Here is a 10,491-nt window from a genome sequence, read left to right as displayed (position 1 = left end):
GCACACATCAAACCATCTTTGAGCACACATCAACCCGTGCCTCAATTTTGGGCACTCTTCAACAAATGCCCCATTGTTGAGAACTCTCCCCCTGAAGAGTTGTTCATCGTTGTTCACAACATCACTCGTTGTGACCAACACGATAATGAAGGTCTCATACCCTTCATTAACCTTAACCCTACATTCTCCCCCAATGTAGGCAAATGCCCATCCTTGAGCATTATCCACTTGAAGCTACTTGAACAATGAGGATATCCACTCCCCATTAAAGTTCAAACGCTCAACCTTGAGCATGTTCTTAACGGAAGGTTGACCACCTTCCAAGGTTCATGAAAAATAATTTTCATGTCTTTAAAGAGTCCCTCCCCTTAAAGACATGGTGATAACTTCTGTCATTGCACCAACAATGACTTGGAATCCCCAAAACTTTAGGAAACCCAAATTTAGAAGTTTTGAGGTTCAAATATTCAAAATTTGAAACAAACCTCAACCAAAACTTCAACTTAGCCTTCCTTAACCAATCCATCCTTGTTTTCCACACGAAAACACCCTTTTTATGTATACAAATGTATTTTCAGGGGTTAGGAATGGTTAAATTGACTAAAATAGGTTTAGAGTGCTGAAATCAGGCCTTCCCAGCCAAAATCAGCATCCTGGATCGATTGGAGTTGGGTTCCAATCGATTCAACCTATCTGAATCGATCCACTGATCGATTCAGGATGTGTGGATCGATCGACTGATCGATCCAGCGAGCTTCTGCTCGCGAGAATTGCCTTATGAATCGATCCACGGATCGATTCAGGCACTCCAATCGATCCATGGATCGATTGGAGCTCTGATAGTTGCTGAATTTCAAATTCAGCCAACTTCAGAAACCCCTAGAAAATCCTATAAAAATCTAAAAATCATGAAATTTCGTGTAGACATTATTTAGGGCATACTTTATCATGGAAAAATAGTTTTCTATGAAAATACCTCATATTTTCAAAGATTGACACAAACTTGAAAGCTTGCTAAAACTTTAGCGTTTTCTTCAAGTTTGTGTCTAACTATTCAATGGTGATTACTATCAAAAGATAGTCTTCACCAAGGTTTTCCAAAAGCATTTTGAAATAATTTTCAAAGCCAATATCCCATCACATTCCTTGGGCTTAATGCACATGACTTGTACATTAGCTTTCCCAATGATGGGAAAACACATAACTATGTGTTTTGATGAACCTAAAACTCAAAAAAATGCACTAAATCAACATGTTGAGTTTTGTTCATCATCCTAACATCTCACTTGTATCTAATGTGCACTAAAACACATACAAGTCACCTTATAGTCCTTGTGAGATGTGAGATTTTAGTTTTGCCCTATTCTAGGGATCATGCATATCTATCTAGGCATTTTAGAGATATTAGACATTCACCCAGGATGTCACTTGTTAATAAGTGTTGTTAAATGTCATTTGTCCTTAATTACAAGGAATTAAACTTAATGCATGATTATGCTATGACATACATCAAAATGAAATAACTTTCAAAAGAAAGATTCCTATAATTACATGATGTATGTATGACATGACATGGTATTTTTGTATTTTCATAATAAGTCATGAATGCACAAATAAACTTGATGTCATGGCATATGATGGGCAAACAATCATGGCAAGATTTAGCATTAATAAAATATACCTAGATTAACTATCTAAGTATCCTTAAAACCTTAACTAAACTTACAACTTAAACCTAGATTGCCCTAAAGTGCTTCAAGAAAATGCCAAAGCCTAAGTTTGCATTTCTAATTCCCTTGATTAATTTATGCCAATTAAAATTAAGCATATTCCTCAAATGTTGGCATATTCCATTTTTCCACAAGAGTAGCACTTTTAAATTAAGGCTCGGATTGTCTTAAATTGCCTAAGAACATACCAAAATCCCAACTTGATAGTTCTTATGAATTTCCCAATATGTGCCATTTAAGATTAAAATCAATTCTTCCACCATTAGGCACATTTTACTCTTTCAAGGAGTAAATAATAATTCCATTTCATTTTCAAAGGTTAACACAACCTTGAAAATGCTCCTTGAGTGTCAATTTCCTCAAAGTTGGGTTAACTACCCTTCTAATCGGAGTTGACACTCTCTAACCCATCTATGGGGTAGAGAAGATGCTCCTAGGAACCCAAAACCTATTGGTGCTCCTTGGATGCTCTAGGTATTTACTAGGGATAACCTCCCTAGATACCTTCCTAGTGACCTTGTTTTGATTCTTAGAAGCCTTGGTCACTTTTTCTAGGTCAACTCTAGGGATTTCTTCCCTTGTGACCTTCTTTGTGACCTTCTTTGACTTCTTAGAAGTCTTAGTCACATTTGTTGCAAAAATACTCTTAGGGATGACTTCTCTAGTATTTTTGACTTGACCACGAGACCTAGGGTTTGTTCCATAACTATATGGAACCCTATGGTAAGATGGTACATCCTTCTTAGCCTTGGGTTTGTATCCCAAACCTCTATGGCCATTAGATGACCTATGTGCTCCTAGACCTAGGCTATGCTCATTTTGCCCTTTTAGGATATTTTCCATACTTTTTAGGGTCTTTTCCATTTTATCAAGTCTTGACCTCAAGACTTGATTTTCTCTCACTAAGTCCTTAGTATTTGACCCATGAGCATTTTTGTTTCTAGGCTTGTATCTAAAATCCTTAGAGTTTTCGCCTAGATTTTTACCTACAATCCTAGCCTTAGGTGTAGTAGTTTTAGCATGAAAAGCTATATGTTTTTCTTTAACGCTATCATGCTTTCTATTTTCATGATAAATAGCATTAAAATGATATAAATTTGAACTATCATGTTTTTTACCATAATGTAAAGGAGTAGGCTCAATAAATGTTACCTTCTTCTTTACCTTAGAGGCTCCCCCTTGACTAGAGCTTCCTCCATGAGCCTTGACCACCTTCTTCCCCTTAGGGCATTGACTTCGGTAATGCCCCTTTAGATTGCAAGAGAAGCACACGATGTGCTCCTTGCTCTTCTTTGTTCCGGGGATGGTCTCCTTGGGCTTCTCCTTGCCCTTTTGTGCCACTTGGCCCTTCTTCTTGGCCAATTTAGGGCATTTGCTCTTGTAGTGCCCACTTTCCCTACACTCAAACCATATTATATGATTTTTATTTTTAATTGAAACATTTATACCTTCTTGTATAGGGATGTCACTTGCTCCTCCATTTGATATTTCTTGAATTTCGGAGGTGGCACTATCTTCTTCTTCTTCACTTGACCCGGATGTAGAAGCTTCTCCTTCTTCTTGATCCGGCGTCACCAAGAATTGCTCCCCCTCAATCCTAGAGGTGGAGGCTTCATCATCTTGAACATGAAACAAGGAGTATGCTCCCTCCTTGTTCCCTTCGGTGCATTCCCTTGAGGATGAAGCTTCTTGGATTTCCTCTTCTTCGGAGGTTGAGCATCTCTCAACCTCGGAGTCCTCCTCTTGGTCTTGCTCCAAAGAGTCACCCTCTTTGGATTCTTCATGATCTTGTACAGTGGAGGGGATCTCTTCATGAAGCTTAGCCAATTTGCTCCAAAGTTCCTTTGCATCTTCAAATTCTCCAATTTTGCAAAGAATGGTGCTTGGCAATAAATTGACCAAAAGCTTGGTCACTTTGTCATTTGCCTCGCACCTTTGGACTTGCTCCGGGCTCCATTTGCTTTTCTTTAGAACTTTGCCCTTTGAATTTCTTGGAGCCTTGAAGCCTTCCATTAGAGCAAACCATTGCTCTATCTCCATCATAAGAAAATTTTCGATTCTTGATTTCCAAGAATCGAAACTCGTAGAAGTGTATGGTGGAGCCACCCTTGTGTCAAATCCAAGCCCATCTTGGAATTGCATCTTGAAGTTGAGCTTGATAAAGTCTTGAACTTGAAGAATTTGCTCCAACTTCTTCACCCTCTAGCTTTTCTTGATATGTTTGCCCCTTCCGGCGGTGATTCCGGTGAAGAGCAACCTTGCTCTGATACCACTTGTTAGGACCAAAAGTAGCTAGAGGGGGGGTGAATAGCTCGTCGCGTTCGCTCGGTGCTTGGCGTTGCTCGGCGTTGCTTGGCGTTGCTTGTTTCTTCAATAATATGCAGCGGAAAATACAGAAACAAATACAACCACGCTAACACTAGGATTTTACTTGGTATCCACCTCCAAAGGAGGTGACTAATCCAAGGATCCACACCACGCACGCACCCTCCACTATGAAACACTCCTTTTCGGTAACTACCGAGGGCGGAGAAGCCCTACAAGACTCTCGGTACAAGAAGAAGGAAAGGGAAACAAAATACAAGCACAAAGCTTATAATGAATGCAGAAAACCCTAACCCTAGCTTCTCTTCTTGCCTTTGATCCGCCTCTTGACTCGGAGAGCTTCCAAGAACCTTCAAGAACTGGCGATCACGAGCTTTGAGAGTGCTGTGGAGAACTGAGATGAAGCGTGAAGTTCTCCGAAGGAATCGCACGCCAACAGCTATAAACGACGCCAATGGTCGAATCCCAATCGATTGGATTGCTCCCAATCGATCGGAGAGGCTTTGGATCGATCCACGGATCAATCCAGAGCGCCTGTGCTCGGAAACATGCCCGGATCGATCTACGGATCGATCCGCGCTTATCGCGCGGCAACAGCGTCCCAATCGATCCGATCGATTGGACTTCGGATCGATCCACGGATCGATCGAGAGGGTTCGCGAGGACTCACCGGATCGATCGGCGGATCGATCCAATCTTCCGGATCGATCCACCGATCGATCCAGATCTGCCGATCGATCCACGGATCGATCCAACTGTTGGATCAATCCACGGATCAATCGAAACCTCGGATCAATCCACGGATCAATCCAAACCTTGGTTTTGCCCAAACCAAGTCCAAAGCCCCTAAACCAACATCTAGTCAACCATGACTTGTTGGTACATAAGACCTAGCATCCGGTCACCCTTGACCGGCTAGGACTCTCTCACCAAGTGTCCGGTCAATCCCTTTGACCCACTTGGACTTTCTCTTCTTGCCAAGTATCCGGTCGGTCCCTCGACCTACTTGGACTTTTCTTTCTCGTGCAAGTATCCGGTCAATCCTTTGACCAACTTGGACTCTCACCGGATGTCCGGTCAACCTTGACCCTCCGGATTTCTCTTCCCGGCTTCACTCACGGGACTTTCCCAATTGCCTAGCTTCACTCACTAGGTCTTTCACCTGGCTTCACTCACCAGGATTTTTCTCCTGCCTAGCTTCACTCACTAGGACTTCCCAATTGCCTAGCTTCACTCACTAGGTCTTTCACCTGGCTTCACTCACCAGGATTTTCCTCCTGCCTAACATCCCAGTTAGGACTTCCCAGTCAAGTATCCGGTCATCCTTGACCTACTTGACTCTTCTTCAATCAACCTTGCATTGTCAAACATCGAAACCCAAACCAAGACTCAAGCTTGGTCAACTAGGTCAACCTTGACCTGAGGGATGTTGCACCAACAAAAAGCATCAACAGAAAATAAGGCGATCAACACTCTACAATGCGGATTGACAAGAGAAGAACTGAACAGAGTCGGTCCACACAAAAACGCTAAAGAGCTATGGGACAAGTTGATCGAGCTGCACGAGAGAACGAGCGACGCCAAGGTAACAAAACGAGACCTTCTCTTAAATAAAATTTTTAATATAAAAATGCAGGAAGGTGAAACGGCGAATCAACTACATGCGAGGATCAAGGACATCCTCAACGGGCTTCATGCAATAGGCCACCAGATGGAGAACAGAGACTTAATAAGGTACGCATTAAACGCCTTTCCACGTAATAGTTTGTGGGCATCAATAGTGGATGCCTACAAAATCTCTAAGAATCTTTCTAACTTAAAATTAGATGAGCTTTTCTGTGAATTAGAATTACACGAACAAACTAATGCTGGAGCCGAGAAAGGTATAGCTCTATTTGCAGGGTCCTCCAAAGAAAAGAAAAGCAAGCCTGAATTTGAAGAAGAATCTGACCAAGACTCCGAAAATGAAGAACACCTGGTGAACTTGGTAAGAAAATTGTTCACCAGGAGAAAGAGGAGCTTCAGCAAAAAGGATCTTCAAAAGATCAGCTCTCCCTCAGAACAAAAGAACGTGACTTGCTACGGCTGCAACAAAAAGGGACATTACAAGAACGAATGCCCAAAACTAAAGTTCGACAAACCAAAGCCAACAAAAAGGAAAGCACTCAAAGCAACATGGGACGACTCCTCGGACGAATCAGAAGAAGAAGAACAGAAACATCAGAGCCACCTCGCACTAATGGCCCGCGAAGCCGAAACAGAAGACGAGTCGGAAGATGAAGACGGGTCTGAACCCGAAACAAGCCACGAGTCCGTACTCGTTTCCGAAGGCTCGAATGAGGTATATTTTAATTTAAACAAAAAGTTTTTTAAAATCATTTCTTGTTTAAATAGTAAATTAACCAAAGTAGAAAATGAAAACAAATTACTTCTTGAGGAAAATCAAAACCTCAAGGTACAACAAAAAAATTCAAATCCAACTCAAGATCTAACACTTGAGGAGGAGAATTTATCATTAAAAAATGAAATAAACAATTTAAAGGAGATGTTAGAAAAATTCACAACAAGATCAAAAAATTTAGACTTAATCCTAAATAATCAAAAAGCATGTTATAATAAAACCGGACTAGGATATAAGTCGAATTCAAATAAAACCTTCAAATCATTAATAACCCAATACAAGTCAACCAATCTAGCTTGGGTTCCGAAAGCGTGTCTGACCACGCAAGTAGGACTTAATCAATATTATATACCTAAAGAAAAAATACATTATATAAAATCGAATAAACCAAACCAAAATCCAAAATACAAACCTAAATGAAATTTAAAATCTAAACAGTTTGAAAATCAACAAAATTATCACCAAGTTAATCATAACTATAAAAAGAATCGACACAAGCCTAAAATCAAAATTTATTAAAAATCAATAATTCAAGGGGAGGCTCCAGAATAGCTGGCACCTCCAAAACTAACTTACCCGACAGGGTAACCCAAAATTTACCAACCCAGCAGGGTAATTCTGACTAGTTAAAAAGAGACCAAGTTTAATTTGAATCATGGTACTGGTGAAATTTTTGGATGATAGTACGTTAGGAAAACTTGGGCATCGCATGTCTAGAAAGATATGGTTTCGATCTGGTGCATTTGGCCAAGTGGAACTGACCGAAGCTACCCTTAAACGAATCCTAACCAGTTAGACCAAGATTTAGTACTAAGTTCCGTGGATAAGGACTATTCGGAAAACCTCGAAAGGTTGGTTACTTCTAATGATGTCCTTGTGACTCACCAAGCTTAGAAGTTTATCCGAAGAATGCCTATTTGTGGAAACCAAAGCTAAGTCTGAATCTAACACAAGTTAAACCAAAACTCTGTAATCAAACCAATTTCATCTCACAAAATCATAGGATTCCCTGATTGATAATATAGATCGGGTGAGATGAATAAGGCTTAAAAATTAATTTTAAAATTTTAAACTTAAATTAATTTTAAACTTAAATTTTAATTTTAAACTTAAAAATTATTTTCAAAATTTTAATTTTAAACTTAAAAATTAATTTCAAAATTTTAATTTTAAACTTAAAAATTAATTTCAAAATTTTAATTTCAAAATTTTAATTTTAAACTTAAAAATTATTTTCAAAATTTTAATTTTAAACTTAAAAATTAATTTCAAAATTTTAATTTTAAACTTAAAAATTAAATTCAAATTTTTAATTTTAAACTAAAAAATTAATTTCAAAATTTTAATTTTAAACTTAAAAATTAATTTCAAAATTTTAATTTTAAACTTAAAAATTAAAAATTTTAATTTTAAACTTAAAAATTAATTTCAAAATTTTAAACTTAAATTAATTCTACACTTAAATAGTGCATGCTCAAAAGACTAACTTTAAATCCTACTTACTGTAGGAAACCAAGTGGATTTTGGACAGTAGTTGCTCCAAACATATGACTGGAGATCACACCAAGTTCACTCAACTCACTTACAAAAGCCTAGGAACAGTTGCCTTTGGAAACAACGGCAAACTCAAGGTAATTGGTATAGGTAATATTGAATTAAAATTAGACTTTATAATTACAAATATTTTACTTGTTGAAAATTTTAAATATAATCTTCTAAGTATAAGTCAATTGTGTGATACTAGGTATAAAGTCAAATTTCTATCTACAGAATGTTTAATCAAACATCTAGATAATCCTACCATAAGCTTAAAAGGTTTTAGAAAAGACAACATCTATGCCATCAACCTAACCATTTCTCCCATTAAGTGTTATTTAACACAAAAAGAAGAAACTTGGTTATGGCATAGGAGGATGTCTCACACCAACTTTAGAAATATAAGTAAACTAAATGGACTTGTAAAAGGCTTACCAAAGCTACCTAACTTAGATTCAACCATATGTAATACTTGTCAACAAGGCAAACAAACTAAATCAGCCCACAAACAAACAAATCAACCACAAACTAACTCAATCTTAGAACTTCTACATTTAGATCTTTTGACTCCCATGGAGTCAAATCTATAAATGGAAACTTATATTGTTTAGTAATTATAGACGACTATTCTAGGTTTACTTGGGTAAAATTCTTAAAACATAAAGATGAAACTTTTGAAATTTTTACAAATTTTTGCAAACAGATTGAGAATGAAAAAGATATTAAAATTAAAAGAATTAGGAGTGACAACGGAGGAGAATTTAAAAATCACCACTTTAACAGTTTTTGTCTAGAAAACGGTTACCATCATGAGTTCTCATGCCCTAAAACCCCCCAACAAAATGGAATTGTAGAAAGAAAAAATAGAACCTTACTTGAAGCTTCTAGAACAATGTTAAATGAGTATAACCTACCTAAATACTTTTGGGCAGAAGCCGTTAGTACAGCCTGCTACGTACAGAACAGAACAACAATAAATAAAACTCATAACAAAACGTTCTTCGAATTGTTTTATAATAAACAACCAAATATAAAATATTTTAAGGTATTTGGATGCCCAGTTTTCATCTTAAATACAAGAGAACACTTAGGAAAATTCACCTCTAAAATTGAAAATGGAATTTTTGTAGGGTATTCCCTAAATAGTAGAGGCTACAGAATTTACAATAAGATTACCTTAAAAATTGAAGAAACTACTAATGTAAAATTTGAAGAAACTAAACAAGACATAGGATCTACACAAACACCTGAGTTTGTTCCAGAAACCAACCAAACTCTAAGTCATGAAGAAGAGGAACAACATCAGGAGGATCAACCTCCTAGAACAATAAGGGTTAACCCAAATCATCCAACTGATCAAATAATTGGTGACCCAGAATTAAGAGTTCAAACCAGATCATCTTTTAGAAACCTAAGTCAAATTTCATTAATTTCAAAAATTGAACCCAAAACTGTGGATGAATCCCTACTAGACCCAGTTTGGATCATAGCTATGCAAGAAGAACTAGCCCAATTTGAGCGTAATGAGGTCTGGGACCTAGTTCCACCACCTAAGAACAAGAAAATAATAGAAACAAAATGGGTATTCAGAAACAAACTAAGTGAAACTGGGAAAATTACTAGAAATAAGGCTAGGCTGGTTGCCAAAGGATTTAGTCAAGTTGAAGGACTTGACTATGATGAAACATGTGAGCCAGATTAGAATCCATTAGAATGTTATTAGGTTATGCAGCCCATAAGGGACTCAAACTATACCAAATGGACGTTAAGTCTGCCTTTCTCAATGGACTAATTAAAGAAGAAGTTTATGTAGGTCAGCCTCCTGGGTTTGAAAGTCTAGAACACCCTGATTATGTTTTTAAATTAAAGAAAGCACTATATGGACTTAAACAAGCTCCCAGGGCATGGTATGAGAGGCTAACATCTTACTTAACATTTAAAGGATTCAAACAAGGTCAAATTGACCCAACCTTATTTGTTAAATCATTAAATACAGAAATATTTATTGCACAAATATACGTAGATGATATAATATTTGGCTCAACAAATTCAGAATTTTTAGAAGAATTTATTAATCTAATGGAAAAAGAATTTGAAATGAGCTTAGTGGGAAAATTAACCTATTTCTTAGGATTACAAATCAAACAAACAAATGAAGGAAATTATATTTATCAACATAAATACACCAAAGAATTACTTAAAAAATTCGGAATGGAAAATACAAAAGAAATAAAAACACCTATGGCAGTAAACACAATCTTAGACAGTGACCCAAATGGAAAACCAATTGATTTAAAATACTATAGAAGTGCAATAGGTAGCCTACTGTACTTAACTGCAAGCCGACCTGATATCTTATTTGCAGTTAGTATGTGTGCTAGATACCAAACTTGTGCTAAGGAATCCCATTTGACACAAGTTAAAAGAATTTTTAGATATCTTAAAGGAACAACAAATGTAGGAATCTGGTATCCTAGGACAAATAATTTTGAACTAATA

Source organism: Zingiber officinale, chromosome 1A, assembly GCF_018446385.1.
Source record: "Zingiber officinale cultivar Zhangliang chromosome 1A, Zo_v1.1, whole genome shotgun sequence".
Lineage (NCBI taxonomy): Eukaryota > Viridiplantae > Streptophyta > Magnoliopsida > Zingiberales > Zingiberaceae > Zingiber > Zingiber officinale.
This window is presented reverse-complemented; position numbering follows the sequence as displayed.